Source organism: Dermacentor silvarum, chromosome 5, assembly GCF_013339745.2.
Source record: "Dermacentor silvarum isolate Dsil-2018 chromosome 5, BIME_Dsil_1.4, whole genome shotgun sequence".
NCBI classification, from domain to species: domain Eukaryota; kingdom Metazoa; phylum Arthropoda; class Arachnida; order Ixodida; family Ixodidae; genus Dermacentor; species Dermacentor silvarum.
Window position 1 is genome coordinate 110,770,499 of NC_051158.1, and position 20,809 is coordinate 110,791,307.

The 20,809-nt window shown below is 45.4% G+C and overlaps 1 long non-coding RNA gene across 1 annotated transcript in view; it reads right to left on the reverse strand.

Annotated features, from left to right (window-relative positions):
* LOC125945947 (uncharacterized) overlaps positions 1-20,499 on the reverse strand; it is a 58,679-nt gene extending 38,180 nt beyond the window's left edge. Inside the window, exon 1 of the long non-coding RNA XR_007467252.1 lies at positions 20,401-20,499. This is a non-coding gene — a long non-coding RNA (uncharacterized LOC125945947). The remainder of the gene's footprint in view (positions 1-20,400) is intronic.
* Between the last annotated feature and the right edge of the window lie 310 nt (positions 20,500-20,809).

Sequence of the window (20,809 nt, forward strand, 5' to 3'; positions counted from 1 at the left end):
GCTGCACCGCTGCAGCATATTTCGTGCTCCTGTCATTTCCTTCGGCGTGCGGCTGGTGCGAAGTTTTTTTCCATCGTTGTATCACGCTTCACGCTGTTCGTTTGAAGAGCTTAGCGCTTCATTTCAAGATGAGCTTGTGGCATATGAAGAAACCATTGAAGAAACGATGGTCCGTGGCACATTGCGACAGCGTGGACTGTACCGTCGGTGCCTCACTGCACCGTTTCCTCCTAAGGACGTGTCTCGGTCTTCCGAAGTGTGCGTCTACGGCGGCAACGATTGTCATAGCGCGAGATCACTCAATATCAGCGTACTTAGCCACCGACGCCCTCAGGGCGCATATTCGGCACGTTGCCCGACTACCTTCCCACCATCTTGCATCTTTACTTACAGAAAGGCCACACACAACTTTCAGTCGTACAATTGCTCCCAATCGTATCTCGTTGCCATCGAATTACATGCCTGCAGCAAGACCATCCTCACCGTTATGGTGCCTGCACAAACCTGACATACGCCTCACCATCCCAGGAATCACGAAGAAAGCTCACATGCCGTCATTTGCCCTGAAACAGGCCACGTTAGGCCTTTTACATGAGGTTCACAGTGGCCGCGTACATGTTTATGTCGATGGCTCAGTCACACCTACAAGTTCAGCTGCCGCAGTGTTGATTCCAGCAAGATCCGTCAAGATACATCAAAAGACGTCAGATGTTTCATCAATGACAGCTGCTGAACTGGTAGCCCTCCGTGCGGCTTTTCATTTAATTCTGGAATAACCACCCAATCCATGGTAAATCTTCTGCGACTCCAAGGCAGCCCTCCAGAGTTTACTCTCAGTACTGCGCCATGCATCACATGAGCAGCTCGTCGCAGAGATAAGACAAGTACACCATCGCATAGTTGATGAAGGGCACGATATAATATATCAGTGGTTGCCTAGTCACTGTGGCATACATGGCAATGATCGAGCGGACGCAGCGGCCCGATCTGCCCATGATGGAGTCCACAGCGCTGTCATTCATCTTTCGAGAGCCGACGCAGCAAAAAAAAAAAAAAAAGAAAAATGAAAAACTTTCCGCGCTTGCGCGTGAGCTAAAATTGATGCAATGGAATTCATCCGATTTCGCAAGTGCACGCCTTCATGCCCTGGACCCTAATTTACAGCACCGTATTCCGTTCAACCTTCCACGACGGGACTGCACACTTCTAGTCGGTCTATGGCTTCGGGTAGCATTTTCAAATGCGTACTCCTTTGTTTTTGGAATGGCCAATAGCCCACTTTGTGAATTCTGCGGGTGTAATGAAACAATCGCACACCTTCTTTGTGAGTGCCCTCGTTTCAACCCGCAGAGAGCAGCTCTCTCAGCGACGATAGATCAACTGGACAAACGCCCAATAACAGAAAAGAACATCCTTGGAAACTGGCCTACACAAACAACGGGGGGAGCCGCCCTGAAAGCACTGCGCGTTACTTGAAAGACACCGAACTCAGTGACAAATTCTGACTCTTCACTGTCTTACGTAGGATGGAACGTTCACACTATGCAACACGCGAACGCCTTCGCAGACTGCGTGACAGTGCCCACAGAAACAGTTCTGTTTTGTGTGCGTGTGTGATTTTGTTTTCTTTCCTTCCTTTTTTTATTCTTTATTTTACTGATTTTTTTTCTCTCTCTCATTTCGCATCCCTTTACCCCTCCCCCGGTACAGGGTAGCCAACCGGAGATAACCTCTGGTTAACCTCACCTGTCTTTCCTTTACCTTTCTCTCTCCCCCCCCCCCCCCCCTGCACTTTCACAGGTGAGCTCTTGTCAGTGTCGTCTGCGCTAGGTATGCGCAATAGCCTCCGATATGCTTTTGTCGGGCTGCTCGCGCCTGTTTCATAGCTGTAGCCATTTCGTGCGTACTTGACTTCCTGTTTTCGGGGATATTTATGTAAACTGCAGGGCACACACTTGCAGTCCTAAGGTGCATAGGAGGCCTACCATTGCTCTTATTTATAGTGAGTTTCGTGCAGCCGACTGTCACCAACGTGAACTTGATACCAGGCTCTCAGGAGCAACCACGTGCCTGCTACTGACCGCAAGGCCAATTTAGAACCAACTGTTCTGCCTGACAGCTCTGAGTGCGACATTATTTGATTTTCGAACACCGTGAAGCCGTTTTGTGGATCCCCTTGCAACCGAGAGTATCGAAACTCAGCCACGTGTATGTCCGAAGGCCTTGACTGAATACGCTCGGCAGGAGTATTGCCTACTTTCTACATATACATGACCATCAAGGTGATTTTAAAGGCACTTCGCTGCTTCGCTCTCGTGACTCTTTGAGAATAGAAAAGCAGCTAGTCGCGTGGCTTAAGGACGAGTGTAACCGCCCTCTGAGGAGCAGAGGCTTGGCGCCAGCATTTACTGCCCTAGTTCAGATATAATGTACTGCAGTTAGCAGTGAGTTTGGAGTACTTGGTATTAATTTCGGTGCTGTTAGATAACGCGCATGTTGCATCATGTCCAGGTGCAAAACGTGGGTGCAGTTCTGCCACAACGTCAACCTGGAGAAGAAGGCGCTATGACAGCTATGAGACCCGAGGGTTTGTTCCAAGCACATCGAATCGTCTGCGTATCTGCGGTCAGGACGGCTGCGCCACGATGCTTTGCCTACTCGAGGAAGCATTGACGGTATATTTTTTTAATCAAAACTTTAAGATATACGCCGCTCTTGAAATGCCGAGTTGTGTCAAGAAATTACCTTTTTTTTACTTTTTTTCGTATCCCTAAACACTTCAGCGTCTTTTGTAAAAAGTATTATTCACAAAATATTTTAATGTATGGCCTAACGAATCCCGGTGGTAAACAGAATTTTATTTGATTAGATAAGCATTTTTTCAAGAGTAATGTCATATAATGGTATTGTTGTTTGGAAATTGTTAGCCATGAAGGTACTGCGTTCTCTTTTCTCTTCGCAATAATGCTGCCATTTCAGACACCTCAGGTGAACGCAGCAGCCCCATGCACTTTGCACCATCTTCGAGCAAAACTTCGGCCTCAGTGCGCCGTGCTGGAGAACCAGGTGAGCATGGTTGCATGCATACTGGCATACGTCTTTCACAAACGGTGAAAACTGAAAGCCAATTGGACTGCTTCCTATGATAGCTGCTGCCTCCGGTGAACCTGTTGCCAAACGGTACATCCACAGCCAACCGTCCCAGTCACTGCAAGTCTTCCAAGGTGAGTGTTATTTCGAACATGTTGGAGTGTTATTTCGAACAGCCCGATATGAATGGCTCAGAAATATGCTACAATTCTTTGACTCTTTGCTGTGCAGATTCAGATGGTGCTAGTTCTACGGAGAACGAAGCTCGCTCCCACGCCAGTGGCTTGATGATGGCTCAATGTAAGTGTTAAGTCAGGTTGTGGGGCTTAGTTATTTGTTGGGTTTCTGGCTTCCCTTTCAGAACTGTGGTGTCACTGTATTTTGTTCTCTCTATACTGTGGTCGCAGCTGACCACACGTATGCACGAACAAGCTTTGAAGCAAGCACTTTATCTCTGAAACCTCACATGGCAGGAGAGGTCACAGCACTGTCACCAGGAGCTCCGCTCAGCACTTCGCCTCTTTCTTATGAAGGTTAGTGATGTTGAAACACTTTCTCAATATTGCGCACGTTTTGGTGCTGCAAAATTACATGGCGCTATGACTAAACCAGACGCAGAAACGTATTTCTATTCTGTCGGTTTTCTACCCTTCAGGTTCTTTCACCAGCCCCATCAACGAAAGGTGGCCTCTTCAGAAATATCGAATCGAGCCAAGCTGAGGTGGCTCCGTGACCGCAACAAGAGGCTACAAGGACTGCTGCTTCAACGCCGTCGCACGAAGACCACTGCCGAACTGGTAGAGAGTCTGCGTGAGCATTTAACTCCAGCTGTTGCTGCTTTTGTCGAAGCTCAGCTGAAGATAGGTAATGTCAGCCGGGTTGGTCATCGATGGTGCAGTCAAAACAAAGGCTTTGCTTTAGGTTTATACTTCCACGGTCCAAAAGGTTACAGATATTGTAGGACACTCCTAAGACTTCCATCGGTTAGGTCTCTGCAGCTGTGGCTTGCACGCCTACTGCAGAGGGTTGTGTTTTACCTTGAAATTTTTGATTTGATCAACAAATGAGTAGCGTCTTTTCCAAGGCAAGACGGCGCTTGCACTATAATTTTTGAAAGAAGGAAGGAAGGAAAATAAGAGGCGAAAGGCAGAGAGAAGAGATGCAGGTTGCAAAGGAGGTGTCATATAACCCAGTGTCCGACAGATTTGAAGGCCTTGAAGAACACAGTGGAGTACAAGGTCCAAATCTCGCACCCAAGTCCCTTGTCTTCATGTCTAAAGGGATATGCACGCCGTGGAAGCAGCCTCTTGGCTATTTCATTGCAGATACCTGCGACTGTTCTGCATGACCTTCTTTTCAAATGCCACAAAACGTTGGCTTGAGCTCGATTGCGGCCTGTGGCTGTGGTTTGTGATCAGGTGAACCAAAATCTTTCTTTACTTTGAAACCTTGCAACCCCTGAAAAGTCGTACCTAAGTGTCAATAGTGCATCACTTTTCTTTATTTTTGATCCGCCACATTTGCTCAAATATTTACTTAATATGTTCTTCAAGTACGACTTCAGGGTAGGCAGTGACACAATTAAAAGGTCGTACATACGACAGGCTTATGATGGGGATCGAGAAATGCAAATTCGCTCCATTCCCAAGCTGAGTGCCCGGCACTTTAATTTGACTTTTGCTTCCAAGATGTCGGTGAAACCCACAACACAATTATTCAGCAATGATTATGCTGCTGCATTGTGCACGCAGGTAACATTCCAGCAATTGGCAGAACAGGCTATCCACACGGCCACATTTATTCAGAGGATCGACTGGATTTTTGATAGTTTAAATATTTCACAGAAGTGGGGAAAATCTCCGTATGTATCTGCTATGTGTGCAGGATCTGTGCCTGAAGAGTTTTTGGAGAAGTGCATTGCCGTTTTCGAGAATAGCAAATTTCTAGGCTGTGCATGGCAGCCTCTTTGCATCCGTAGCTTCTGCCAAACTATGAGGGCTTTCCTGCTGTTATGAAACCACCTGGCCGCTATGGTTTGGCATACCTCCTTACCAGACACCTGAACCAGGATGCGCTTAAGAACACCTTTGCAATAGTTAGGTCAAAATCTGAAACAAACAGCAATTCGTCTTGCCGGCAGTTTCTGGCGGCATTTAGACATCTTTTAGTTAGAAACCTTTTCAAACTGTCGGAAAGCAGCAACTGGGCTGAAGACATGTCTAGTCTTCGGGCCACTTTCCAAGCTTGTTTTTCTAAATTTGCTCATTTTCTCTGTACACCTACCACATCGTTGCCAGTTGCAGTAGAATTTCTGCCTTATCATTATCCATCTCCAATTGTAGAGCACAACGTTGTCTATTTTGTGGGCTGGCTTACGTATAAGTTTAGGAATGGCCACAGGTGTGCTACAAAGTCGCATAAGTGTGAGTTGAGGCAACAGAGCGCAACCTTTACCGATCAAAGCCACGTTCTCTTGTACTTGAGCGTGAAAAACCCAAGAGAAGGTGACTTTGGGAGCCTGTCAGTTCCTGCATCCTGCTTTGCCGCATTCATCAATGCTTGCTAGCAGCTTTTTCTCGTATCTGCCTCCGATATTGTGGAATAAGAACATGTAGGACATGATCTGTGCTTGTTGGTTCATGCCAAGGTAGAAAAATCGCTAACTTTGTGTGGTGATGATGTTTATGATGGTTTCTTTTCCCTGTTCGTTAGGGTGAGGCTGCATTGGCTTGCGCGCAGAAAAAAATCTTCAACTCCACAGTGAAAGCACTAAACGGAAAGCTACGAAGCAAGCACTGAGGATACGCATTTGAAAAGGATGCAATTCTCGAGGACAAGTTGCAAGCTATTTTACAGTGTGTGCAACATATCTGTTTAGGCCAGTTTAAGGGCTGCAAATGGTTTTTCTGGTTCACAGCCTGGCTATATTCTATTTTATTTTTTTCTTGTGGATTTTGCTTTGGTAGGACGTGACATGGTTGCTCACAGAGGCAATGGTTTAACAATGCGGCATCTTTCATCTTTCATTCCACCATGTCACTCTTTTACGGTACTTTTATGCAATGTACAGCCTGTTCAAGTGTCCCCTATGTACTTGTGCACTATTGTATATAACTTAGGTCCGATAAATCAAATGCGTCTCAAAGGAGACCCTCCTGGCAATGGGTTAAACTGGTTTCCGTGATGTTGGGGTCAATCTTTCCACCCTCCCGCCCCCTACGGTTTCGTGCTGACAGGTATAGCTAAATTAACCGCGTTTTCATAACTACCACTTAGCACCATTGGCTACAAAGCCACCTTTAAACAGGCTTGCTGCGTCTCCTTCGAGTTTTTAGCAGGACCTTTTGCAGCACAACGAGATGGCAGAAAAAAACGCAGAACAGCGCTTGAACTTTATCTGGCTATATTGTAACGTACATTACGGTGATATACGCTTTACTGCCATGTGAATGTCCTTGCATTTCACTGTAAGGTGTACTTTATGTATGCTTTAGTTGGATTAGAATTGCTTCAAAATACTCTGTTTGCCGACCATAAGCAGGTCTGGAGGTCGTACGTAGGCTCAGTGTATGGTTTAATGCTAATGCATTAAGCAGGCTTGTTGATGCTAAAACTAGCTTTAACAATGTCTTGCTCGTGTAATCATAGCTGCTATATTCTTTCAGATGAAGGAATGAAATGTGAAGAGTAATCCCAGTGCCCTACGCTCCATGTGTGTCTTGATGCACCTACTTATTTCATGTCATTTTTGCCTCAATTGAAGCTGTCGTAGCATTGTTTTCTGCACATTTAAATTTCCTACCTGGCAACGTGTGTGGCACTTCAGGGCTTTTTCCTTGTGCACTTTGACCCTTGGGTTGATTAGCCAGCTTAAACAGTGCTACTGTTTGTGCTGCCTGTGACATGCAATTTCTGGTGTGCTTTATCACTGTATTTGTTTGGCTGATGTAATAAACCATGATAATAAGCCTTATCCTTAATAACCCTCTTCTTGTTGACTGGATCCGTAGTTTTCTTTATAATCGTTCACAGTATGTTTCCTTTAATTTATCAAACTCCCCTGACGCATCAGTATCTTCCGGAGTACCCCAAGGTTCTATTTTAGGGCCTTTGCTTTTTTTGCTTTACATTAACGACATTCCAAACTCTGTTTCGGTAAAAATTCGGCTTTACGCAGACGACTGCGTTCTTTACAACGTCATTTCTACACCTAATCATCATAACACTCTGAATCAATCTTTTATAAACTTTTGTGAATGGTGTGTACGCTGGCAAATGAACATCAACTTTAAAAAAACAGTCGTCATGTCCTTTCACAAGCATGCTAATTGCTCATTTTTTAATTACTCCTATAAATCCACTTTTGTGCCGCGCGCATATGAATATAAGTATTTAGGCATCCTTTTCACTCCAAGGTTATCCTGGTCAGATCATATTCTAACAACTTGCAACAAAGCATTGAAAAAACTTGGTTACCTGACCCGAACCCTACGTGTTGCCCCGAAAGAAACTAAACTCCTTACATACAAATCACTTGTAAGACCTATTCTTGAATATGCGGCTACCATATGGAACCCTTACAAAATTTTGGACAATCAGAAAATTGAATCTGTTCAGAAAAAGGCGGTTCGTTTCATATACCGCCGCTACGACAGAATGTTTTCACCCTCATCCCATCTGCATATGCTTGGTTTAACCCCTCTCTCCCACCGGCGTCACATCAATTCCCTGAAACTTGTGCACTCTTTATTTCACTCTCCGTATTATGCCTCCCCTAACACATATCTGACCCGTGCAAAGCCCCTGAATACGAGAAACAGCAATAAATTAAACTTATCAGTCTTTTTTGCTCGCACCAACACTTTTAAATACAGTTTCTTTCCTAGGACTATTGAACTCTGGAATGATCTGCCTGGTTCTATCCGTTGTTTACCACATAAAGAATTTGGAGATGCTATTGAGAACTCCCTTTAACCATGTTTTCATATGTGCTTCTTTTTGTGATTTGTATTTAATTTGTCACATTGTATTCATCCACTCCTGCAATAGCCCTCCAGGGCTGCAGTATTTGTAAATAAATAAATAAATAAATAAATAAAATGAAAACCATACTTGCCGTACACTCTATCGCGAACTTTTCACTTGAGCCAGTGCTTTGTGGATCATACCTTGCTCTACTCAGAGACAAAGTACTTGCACGAGTATTTGCGCTACCAATTATGCATGCTAAGCCCATGTTTGTGCTGCCTTCTTTGCCAGTCACTTTCATTGGGTTCACAATAGCACATAAACGCATAAGCAAGGACATAACTAGCAGGAACTCGAGCACATTTGACTGGCAAAGGTTGGTACGCGCCGAAAGGCAGCAACCTTCAACACGGGCTCGAAAATGCGGATTCTATGAAAAGACTGGTTTATAATTCGCGCCAAAGCATACGTTTGCAAAGCATACCCTTGCAGAACATGAATTTATGCGAACCATATGATCGCATTCGAGCGTCGTCGTCTTCGTCCACAACTTGCGCGTTTGCATGCTCGTGGTCTGCGAGGTGAAGAAGAGTTTTTGCGCGCTACGATCGGGACAGAGATAAAGAAAATGAGAGCGGGAGAGAGAGAGACGCATTCACGGCAGCGGACCGGCTGCAGAAGATAGCGTCAACCTTTCCCTTTCCCTCAATAACCACTTACTACTGCTGGAACGCATTGCCGGTATTGGAACGTGGTATAACGTGGTGTCGTCATTGCAACGCGGTGTCGGTGTTGCATGCTGCGCTATGGAACGCGCAGTGACGGCCGTAAGCCCGAGACGCGCGAAAAGAAATTATCACCAGCATGAGTTATTAATAAGATGAAAAGTTCACGCGCTCTTCTGGAAAATGCTGGGCTACGATCGCCCAGATTTGCTGTTTAAAACGTTGAGCGGCCGAGTGCAAGGTTAAGCGTTTTTCTTTTTTTTTTTCACAGGAATCGAACCTGGGTACTCGGGTTCGGGTAGCGTACCATTGAACTACGCAAGTGCTTTCAAGCAACCTTGAAAGGAGGCCTTTAGAGGTGCCCTACCAAGCGAGGTGCCGCGCAGAGTGACACCTCGTAGCTAGTTGCATAATACAGGCAAGATTTCTTATAGACGATTTGCAGCAGCCGGTTTGTGCAACTGAAATCAGATGGCGCCACCGGAGCGCCGCGCGTGTTGGACATCTCTGGCCTTGGGCGCGCAAACGAAACTACGATTGCTCAGTCGCGAAAGCGTAGCCAGCGGCGTTTAACAAGCGCAGTTTGTCAAACGTCGAACAATATTCTGCTCCATGTGGAGATTAAGAGGGAAAACGTGTGCTGTAGTCGGATGCAAAAACTGTGATGGCGACACTAAGCTGTGTAACACGTCGGTGTGTGAAATAAACGCGCCACAGCTGCATCAAGACTGCCCGTGCCCGAGGCCATTTTCCATGCACCGATTTCCTCAAGGAGAGAAAAACAAGCTCACCCGACAATGCTGGATAACGAACCTACAGAGAAAGAACTTCAATTAAGGCACATCGGCAAGAGTTAGTGGCAGATCATAGTACCGAATAAGCGAACGCGCTCGGCTTGCGGAATAGTGTATAAACATTTCCCATCTTGCGCTTGCTGTGCATTAAGGTCACCGTGCGGTGTTTCCGTGGCAGAACACAAGCATTAGCGATACCGTATTGGAACAGTCACTTGCTATCAGTGATGTTTATCCTTAAGCGAAATTACACGCCACGTACGTATATGCGCCGGGATCGGTGCCAATTAAGGCGTACTAGTTGTCGCGGTGAGAACTCCTGCAGAAAAGAGTGGAAAAGTGCTATCTGAATCGCATTTTTAAATCGTTAAGCTTGACGAATTCCTGCCTGCGCGTCTGATTTTACATATGTTGGTTTCGCTGCTGTATAGGATGCACGGTGTGATCAGAACGTAGACCTGGCGTTGTTTGTGGCCAGCAACAGGTGCGCGAAAGCTAGCTGTGTTAACGCTGTAGCGCAAAATTATTGTTTCAAACAACGCTAGAAGCGTTGGTTCCGTGTTTATCGTAAAGTGATATACAATAATGTCACAATTTCGTGATGTTAAGAGAAACCATGAAAATAAACGTAAATAATTTCAAACTCACCAGTTTGACATTATTTGATTAGCTGCGTTTTAAAGTAGTGGTAACTACAAATCAGCTGTTTTCTTCTGCCTTGTGTCTTTCAGGGTTCCCCCAAAGCGCATGCTGAATATATATATTATTTACCTTAATTTTCATAGCCTCTATTGACATCGCGAAATTGTGGCATTATTTGAAACTATGAAATTATGACATTATTTGTGATTATGGAAGAGACATTGGCAGCACATTGCTATTCTCTTTTTTTTGTCACATTTGTGGCAGTTTTCTGAGAACTGCATGCGTTACCCATGTGCGTGCTTTTTTATTTATGTGGACTCCTCGATTCTTGCGTTCAAATAAAAGCAAACTATTGTAAATATTACATGAATCACCCGTTTCTTTCAGGTATGTTCTATTCACTTTGTTGATGGGCGTCCAACCAAGGACTATCCCTACCCAACACTGCAGCTTGGAACACAGCTTTATGCTGCAGATGCCATCCTTGGATTGACACAAAGCTTTCCCAACATTGCCACTGTCAAAAAGGTTGATGCCCTCTGCAAACCCCCTGTAGTCCTGTGCAGGCTTCCCATCTTCGCCGATTGCCTTGACCATGTAGTCGTAGACAACTGAAATAGAGGAGAAACATTTGTATGTACTGCGGGAATGAAAAAAAATGACAATGAAAGAAAGCTGATTTTTTTTATTTACTCCTCAAGACATCTGCAGATGTTTGAAAGAACTAAAATAACACGATACAGTCTGATATTAAACTGATCGTTTGGATTTATAAATTATAGTTCTGGAATTTCAATAATTAATACATATTTGATTACTCAGCTGGTGTTGCTCTCCTATGAAGAGTTTGAAAAGTTGAAACGGGAGCTCTCATTTATAAAACGCTTGAGTTACAGCTAGCCAAAGTTATGCCCCTGTCACATGGCCACTTTCGATCGCGATCGAGCCTCGATCCGGCTCGGACTTCTGATCGCAATCGAAAATGATCGCTACTACACAGTCCAAGGATCAGTATCGTGTTGTTTGGGCTCTAACACTTTAAGTGTAATTAAGTCCGAAGCAAATAATAAACGTGCCTAATAGGCAGTAAGGGTACGTACAAATCAATTTTAAAAAAGATTACTTTTTCATTCGGTATTTTAGGTAATGATGATTATTGTGGTTTATTCGCGCAAGGGCCAGATGTGGCCAAAGAGCGCCAAGACGATGGTAATGACTTGTTTCTGGTATATGAATAGTCAATTACATGAACATTCGATGTGGCATGGCTGTAAAGGGGCCTAAAAACAGTCGCTGTAAAGAGCGTAAAATCTATACGTAATAAGATTATGGCAATGACTAATGATGTGTACTATAGACATGAATATACATTGCAAAAGAATGATATGACTTACAAACATATTACAGATGCAGGAATTGGCCAGAAGCACAAGTACCTAAACAGAGCCCTTGAGACACAAGAGCTTGTAGGCATGTGCTATAAAAAAGCAATCACAGCAACATCCTCTTGAGAGAGGATGTGCTACGAACTTACTGGGCTAATAACATGTAGCACAACATCTTTCAAGTATGCGAGGACTGCTTTGGTGTTAAAGAGCGGTTCTTTACCAAGAAACATGGCGGCATGCAGAGGAACACAAGAGCGATATGCTAGAGGAAAGTGTTTCTTTCTTTCTCTTTCGGCTTCCCGACACTCCAGGAGGACGTGGAGGACGGTGAGCCTGTCGCCACATCTACCACAGGTTGGAGGATCATCACCATTCAATACAAAATTGTGGGTGCCGTAGGTGTGTCCTATTCTGAGACGACAGAATAGGACATCAGTTCGTCGTGTTTTTGTTACGGAGGGCCAGTAACCTAACTGTGGCTTAATCAAATGAAGCTTATTACTTGTTTCGGCGTCCCACAAGCGTTGCCAGTGGCTTCGCAGTTTCTTTCGCAAGAAAGGTTTCAAATCTGTTGCAGGAACAGCAGCTGTAGGGTTAATAGCGGGTGTTGTGACTGATGTGGCCATTTGGTCGGCAAGAACATTGCCCTCGATGCCTCGATGCCCAGGCACCCAGCATATAATGACATGTTGGTTAGTTGCGTATGCTCTACAAGGAACAGAATAGAGCTCAATGAGAATAGGGTTTTTCTGTTTACAGGGTGACTTCAAGGCTTTTACGACGCTTTGAGAGTCTGTAAATATAATAGTTTCTTGAAGTTTTGATTTCTTTATATGCTTTACAGCTGACAATATTGCGTAGGCCTCAGCCGTAAAGATACTTGTTTCTTGGTGAAGCACGCCGGATTCCGAGAAGGACGGGCCGACGGCTGCATAGGATACTCCGGCATGTGATTTAGAAGCGTCTGTGTAAAATTCTGTGCACGGGTACTTGGACTGTAATTCTAGGAAATGCATTCGGATTTCAACCTCTGAAGCGTGCTTTGTAACCTCTACAAAGGACATATCACATGCTACCACCTGCCACTCCCAAGGTGGTAACAGCTTGGCTGAAGGCATTAAGCGATGTTCGTGGAGTGGGATATCCATTTCTTCGCTAAGCTCCCTGACACGCAGTGAGAAAGGCTGTCTTATAGACGGACGATTACCAAAAAGTGTAGCACACGTCCTATCGTTAACGGTATTAAAACATGGATGCTGATGATTAGAGCGGACTTTAAGGAAATATGTGAGGCTGGTGTATGTTCTCTGCAGATGGAGTGACCACTCATTTGATTCCACGTATAAACTTTCAATGGGACTTGTTCTGAAAGCGCCAGTGGCCAGGCGGATACCTTGATGGTGGACGGGATCCAGCATCTTCAGCGCACTAGGGGCGGCAGAGTGATATACCGCGCTACCGTAGTCCAGTCGTGATGAAATGAGACTCTTGTAGATTCATTAAACACTTCCTGTCACTACCCCAGGATGTGTGAGATAAAATTTTTAGTAAGTTCATTGTTTTTAGACATTTCACCTTGAGATATTTTATATGTGGAATGAAAGTAAGTTTACAATCAAGTATGATGCCTAGGAACTTGTGCTCTTTGTTGACAGGTATTAGTTGTCCATACATTTCGATAGTGGGATCTGCAACAAGCCCTTTCTTCCTGGTGAAAAGAACACAAGAGCTTTTGTCGGGGTTCACCTTGAATCCGTTTTCGTCTGCCCACTTGGACACTTTGTTCAAGCCCTGTTGTACTTGTCTCTCACAGACTGTGAGGTTGCAGGATTTGAAACCTATTTGTATGTCGTCTACGTAGACAGAATAAAAAATAGCTGGCGGTACTGAGGCACGAAGCGTGTTCATCTTCACGATAAACAGTGTGCAGCTGAGCACACCTCCTTGGGGTACACCAGTTTCCTGTATAAATGGACGCGACATTGCATTGCCTATTTTAACCCGGAATGTGCGGTTGTGTAGGTAGCTTTCAATAATAATTAACATATTACCGCGGATGCCCATTGCCGACAGATCGCGTAGGATTCCGTAACGCCAGGTCGTATCGTACGCCTTTTCCATATCGAGAAACACGGATACGAAGTATTGTTTATGTATGAAGGCATCACGAATGTTTGCTTCGATGCGCACGAGATGGTCCGTTGTAGACCGTCCTTCTCTGAAGCCGCACTGATATGGATCAAGGATTGTAAAAGGCGACGATTGATCATTTTTTCAAAGAGTTTGCAGATACAACTTGTGAGGGCTATTGGGCGGTAACTTGTTACTAATTTGGGGTCTTTACCTTGTTTCAGAATCGGAACGACAAGGGATTCTTTCCATGCAGTAGGTAGGTACCCGGCAGCCCATATAGCATTGAAAAGTGCGAGTAACGTTATTTGGGTATCACTGTGAATGTGTTTGATCATGTCGTACATGATCCTGTCGGGTCCAGGTGCAGAGCTCCGACATGCAGCCAAGGAGGCTCTCAATTCGGCGATGTTAAAAGGCATGTTATAGGGTTCGTTCTGTCTGCATTTGCGGTCAATAGCCTTGCGTTCTGCGATTTGTTTGTGCTTAAGGAATGCCTCGGAATAATTATTTGAACTAGACACGCGCTCGAAGTGTTCACCAAGAGCGTCAGCTTGGTCTTCCAGGCTGTTCGCTTCGTCGTTCACTAGCGGCAACGGATGGATTTCTTTTCCCTTTAGCCTCATTAGCCTGTCCCATACTTTTGCCTCTTGAGTATACGAGTTGATACCTGAGAGAAACCTTTCCCAGCTTGCCCTCTTAGCCTGTCTTCGCGTCCTTCTTCCCTGGGATTTAACATGTTTAAATTCTATGAGGTTTTCAGCTGTAGGACATTCACGTAGTTTGCCCCAAGCTTGATTTTGTCTCCTTCGTGCCTGTCTACAATCGTTATTCCACCAGGGGACCCGTCTTTTAAATGAAGTGCCACATGTTTGAGGGATGAACTTCTCAGCGGCGTCAATGATAAAAGCAGTAAAATATGATACGGCATGATCTATAGTAAAATTATTTATAAAATCTCGTGATAAGTACGTGGATTCCCTAAAGCATTCCCAGTCAGCTGAGGCCAGTTTCCAGCGAGGGACATGGGGAAGAGAGTCATGTTCAGTTACTAAGTTTAGGGTTACTGGGAAATGATCACTTCCGAATGGGTTTTTAATTACATGCCATTCTAAGTCAGGGAAAAGTGAGGCAGAGCCAATTGACAGGTCTATTGATGAATATGAACTATGATGGATATTGTAATATGTTGGTTCCTTCTTATTGAAGAGGCACGCACCGGAGTTAACAAGGAAGTTTTCAATGAGTCGACCTCTCGCGTCGCATCGCGAATCTCCCCAAAGGGTATGATGAGCATTAAAATCACCAGTGATAATGTATGGTTCTGGGAGCTGGTCGATGAGGCTGTAAAATTCCGTTTTAGTGAGGTGACGGTTGGGTGGTATGTAAATGGAGCAGATCGTTATAAGCTTGTTGAATAAAATTGCTCGCACAGATACAGCCTCGAGAGGCGTGTGAAGGGCAAACTGTTGGCAAGCAACAGACTTATTTACAACTATGGCTACACCTCCGGACAAGGCAGAAGCGTTGTCACGATCTTTACGGAAAATGGCATATTGCTTGAGAAAGTTGGACTGTGTAGGTTTTAAGTGTGTTTCTTGGACACACAGCACCTTCGGATTAAATTTATGTATGAGTTCTGTGATGTCGTCGAGGTTACGAAGTAGTCCTCTGACGTTCCACTGTAGTATCTGTGTGGCCATGTTGCAAACGATGTTTGTGATGTGTGTCTCGTGTAAAAACACTAACTTAACTTACAGAGCCCTTGTCGGGCCCTGTGATGCGGGCTTTTTCTTTTTTGGAGCGGTCGAGAGATTCTCGCCGCTCCTTTGGCGCTGGCTGCGCCGTCTGGCTGGAAGATGTGTCCATCGGCTCTTGCGGAGCGCTGGACACCCGCTCTTGAGAGCGGTTTGTTCGCAGTGAAGGCCTCGTCTCGAGAGACAAGACCTTGGAGGCCACCAGCCCAGAGGTGGATGGCCCCTTCTGCTGGGGTGGCGGAGCAGCGCTAGCTGCAGTCGCCGAGGGGGCAGATGGCTTCACCGCCGGCTCACTACGCATGGGCCGGACAGCAGCCGGAAGCCGCTGCGACGCTGCCCCCTAACGCGTCACATCGGCAAAGCTGGTTTTAGACAGGTAAGTAACCCGCCTTCGTGCCTCTTTGAAAGTTATGTTTTATTTTACCTTAATTGTCACTATTTCCTTTTCTTTTTTCCAAGATGGGCACGACCGCGAGTATGCGGCGTGCTCCCCATCACAGTTAACACAATGTAGAGAACCTTCACAAGACTCGGAGGAGTGTTCGTGAGCACTGCATTTCGCACAGGTTTGGCGGCCTCGGCAGTTCTGCGAACTATGGCCGAACCGCTGGCATTTGAAACGTCGAAGGGGATTTGGCACGTATGGCCTAACACGAAGCTTGATGTACCCGGCCTCGATGGACTCGGGCAGGACACTTGAGTTGAAAGTAAGTATTAGGTGTTTGGTCAGGAGTTCTTTGCCATCTCGCCTCATTTTAATCCGTTTAACATTGATGACATTCTGATCACTGAAACCCTCAAGGAGTTCAGCCTCACTCAGCTGCAACAGGTCATCATCTGAGACAACGCCACGGGTGGTATTCATAGTACGGTGTGGGGTTACTGTTAATTGGGCATCTCCAAATGACACTAGATTGGGCAGTTTCTCGTATTGTTTGAGATCACGGAGTTCCAAGAGGAGATCCCCGCTTGCCATCCTGGATGCTTTGTAGCCTGTTCCAAAAATATCAGTCAAAGACTTTGAGACAAGGAAAGGTGAAATTTTACGTACTGATGTGTCTGACTTTTCAGAGTGAATTACATGAAATCGGGGGAAATTCTGTGTTTGGCGTCCAAAAAACTGGAACACATCTTCGGTGCGCCCTCTTTTCAGACGGCGATCAGGGAGTGGCGGGAATTGTTCAGCCATAGGTATAGAATTTTTCGGCAGCGACGCCAGCCACCCACCATGGAGCCCAACGAGGGGGCGCTGCAGGACCTGGAAAAGACAGGTCCTACAAAACGCCAGCTGTACGCCACTACTATAACCAAATATGTACAGCCAAGGTTGGTTGCACCACACAAGGTTAACCCTCGCTGCCTGGAAAGTTGGAAGTAAATAGAAGAGAGGAGAAGACAGGAAAGATTGAAAGTGAGAGAGAAAGACGAAGATTGAAGAGAAGGATAGGAAAAGGCAACTACCGATTTCCCCCGGGTGGGCCAGTCCGGGGGTGCCGTCTACGTGAAGCCGAGGCCAAAGGGGTGTGTTGCCTCCGCCGGGGGGCCGTAAAGGTCCAAACACCCGGAATTGGCTCAACCCCCAGGATCCCCTTTTCCCCGGACACGGCTAAGCCGCGCACGGTTAGACGCCGGAGGGGCCAACCCTCGTGTGCTCGGGTCCGTGGTGTCGCAACACACCAAACGCCTGCTGACGCAGACGCCCCTGCGGGGGGTATTTTAGGTAAACGACGTGCCTGGTCCGCCGATTCTGATCGTCTGCAAATCTCAGAACTACGTGCATGGCGTCGACGCAGCACACAGATTTTCAAAATTATACGTGCATAAAAAATAAAACGGCCTTTTTAGAGGGTTATTTCTTCGGATCTCTTTCTTTCTCGTTGTACCTCGTTTTCTGTCACACTGAGCTTGAAGCTGCTTACGTCGGTCTCCGATCGAAATCGGACACTTAGATTACGATTTGCGGATCACGACCGACTCGATTCGGATCGAGGCTCAATTGCGATCGAACGTGCCCGCGTGACAAGGGTTTTACTATGAAACAACACCCGTTCGGGGGCATTCACTTAGTGAGTGAGTGAGTGAAATAACTTTATTGAGGTCCAGAGAAGACGCAGGGGACACCCCGCGCCATCCGGCTAGTCCCACGGCATACCGTCGGCATTCACTTAGTACATCCAACAAACACAATCTGCAGCTCTGAAGTCAACTATGCGAAACTATTGCGTGCCTGCCGCACTAGTGAATTCTGCAGAAATCAGTGCACCGGTATCGAGGCAAACGCTTACCTCAACGTATGTGGGAAGCTAAAATACCAGCGAGCGAGACGTCAACACACAAGCGGACACGGATTTTTCACTCGGCGCTCCAGCATACACATTCGAGGCCGTCAAGCAAAGCGCGAGAGGCTGGGCAACCACTTCAAACAGCTCAGATCGTAGCTTAAGTACACCGCACTAACCACAAAAAGAAAAAGAACTAGCGAACTGACGTGAACGCCGCACAAGAAGCCTCCATGAGCTCGAATCGCTCGGCGCCAACGAGCGACGCGCATGCACGATGATCGAGCGCCAGAGCGCTCCGGCGCGAGCACATACAACGTTAAAATAACAAACAATGGTTCACTTACATGATCGTTGAACCATGGGACAAAGCTTTGTGTCGTCGATCCAGCCGCTGTCCATCGGTGGACCCGAAACAACGCCGCTTGCCGCACCGTCGCCCGCGACTACAGCAATACGGCTCCTTCGCTGGCCTTCAACCCAAGGCCAGTCATGCCGGCGCAATCACGTGATCAAACATGGCCGCGCCCGTGCGCCGCTGCTGAAAACCGTCTATAGCTTTGTAGCGCGAGTGCCAGGTGCGCCACTGCTCTCGACTCAAGGTGCTGCCTTTTCCTGATCACGGTGGGACACGATAGAAAACGGCTGTACTTGCAGTGCGTGTTCGCCTGTCGTGTTTTTAGATGTGTTCTTTCGACATTTTGTTAGCGGGATGTACTTGTATAAGGGTTATTCGTCCGGGCGGCACTGTATTGGCCGTGCCTACAACCAAAATGAAAAGCCAGCGAAAAGCTACAGTAACTGCCAGGAAGAATATTCCAAATGAGTGCTGCTTAAATAATGCTGAAAATTTTGCCTCTAGTGTGCTTAAAACTCTACAATTCACGACTGCGCACTGAAACAAGATTTCCAGGGAAGGCTGTTTTCGCGGCAGAGAGAATATTTGATTGAACTTCATCGTACTGATAGGATAAATACAATTTCGAATGTTGCCTGGCCTACGTATTCATTGTTAGCAAGATTTTAATAGTAACATCCACTCATTACAGTAGTAATATTTTAAAGCAGGAGAAGGTGCAATAACAGTCGATTTAATCAAAGATGGAGGAGATATGATGCTTGAAAAGCTTGCAGCGCTTTATACGCAATGTCTCACAACTTGAAGTGTACCAGACAACTGGAAGAATCACAACATTAAACTGATCCATAAGAAAGGAGATGTTAGAGAACTGAAAAATTATGGACCCATTAGCTTGCTTTCAGTACTGTATAAAATATTCACCAAGATAATTTCCAATAGAATGAGGGCAACACTTGACTTCAAGCAGCCACGATAACAGGCTGGCTTTAGGAAGGGATATTCTACAATGGATCATATACATGTCATCAATCAGGTAATCGAGAAATCTGCGGAGTACAATCAAACTATCTATATGGCTTTCATATAATATGAAAACCCATTTGATTCAGTAGAGATACCAGCAGTCATGGAGGCATTGCGTAATCAAGGAGTACAGGAGGCATACGTGAATATCTTGGCAAATATCTACAAGGATTGCAGAGCTACCTTGGTTCTCCACAAGTAGAACGTTACCTGTCAAGAAAGGTGTCAGGCAAGGATACACAATCTCTCCAATGCTATTCACTGCGTGTTTAGAAGAAGTATTCAAGCTCTTAGACTGGGAAGGCTTAGGAGGGAGGATCAACGGTGAATATCTCAGTTACCTTCGGTTTGGAGATTCTCCTATTGAGAAACAATGGAGACGAATTACAACAAATGATTGAGGACCTTAATCGAGAAAATGCAAGAATTGGGTTGAAGATGAATATGCAGAAGACAAAGATAATGTTCAAGAGCCTGGCAAGGGAACAAGAATTCAGGATCGCCAGTCAGCCTCTAGAGTCTGTAAAGGAGTACGTTTACCTAGGTCAATTACTCACAGGGGACCCTGATCATGAGAAAGAAATTCACAGGAGATTAAAATTGGGTTGGAGTGCACACGGTAGGCATCGCCAAATCGTGACTGGGAGCTTACCACTTTTGTTTAAAAGGAAAGTGTACAATCATTGCATTCTACCGGTGTAAACATATGGGGCATAAACTTGGAGGTTAACAAAGAAGCTCGAAAACAAGTTGAGGACCGCACTAAGAGCGTAGGAATGAAGCATGTTAGGCTTAACTTAGCCTAACCTTAGGGATGAGACTTGCTGAGGTGTTAATTTTCTTCCTTCCATATCTGATACCTGATAACGCCTAGCGCTTTCCCATCTGTATATTTTCTGTCATCACTATAAGTTTTTTTAATGGTAGAGTTACCATTGCCTGTAACGTCACCGCCTCTATTTATTCCCTGCTGTTTTTCCGAGAATACTGGTAGTGCCTTCTACTCGCCTGAAAAACAATATCTCACACAATTTTTTTACAGCCACGCCAGCACTGCCAAAGACGAAAAACTGGCCCCAGTGTCCGGGGCTTGACGCAGCTTAAGTGATTTCGTAGTTACGAAATTATTAAGAAAGCAGTTCACACCTAACAAAAAGACATTTACTTGAAAACTTGCTTTACCTGAACTGCATGGTAATATATAATGCCTTTTTTAATTTGTCAGGCTGTGCATACTTACCATCCTGAAATTGTGCAGCATACAAGTTGGAAGATGAATAAACAAAATTTGTATCTTGCGCAAATAGTATTGTGCAAAGAATCCATAAAGCCGTCCACAATGTGTTCATCGTTGATGTAGTTCAATCGCTAAGACTTTTCAAGAAAAGTAAAAAAGAAAACAAATGCATGAGCAATGGCACGAGATTCCCCTTGCCACACCAAGGCTAGGTTGTTTAAAATGAAGTATTTATTTCGGCGTGGTATTTTTATTTATTTATTCAATACTGCGGACTCAACGTCCAAGCAGGGTGTACAATATAAATACAAAGAAAGTAGTAAAAGCCAAAATAAATAGCGACAAAACAACAATACCGATGAAGAATCGAAAATGGTAACTCTCCATCTGATCACTTGCCTCAGTAAGGCAA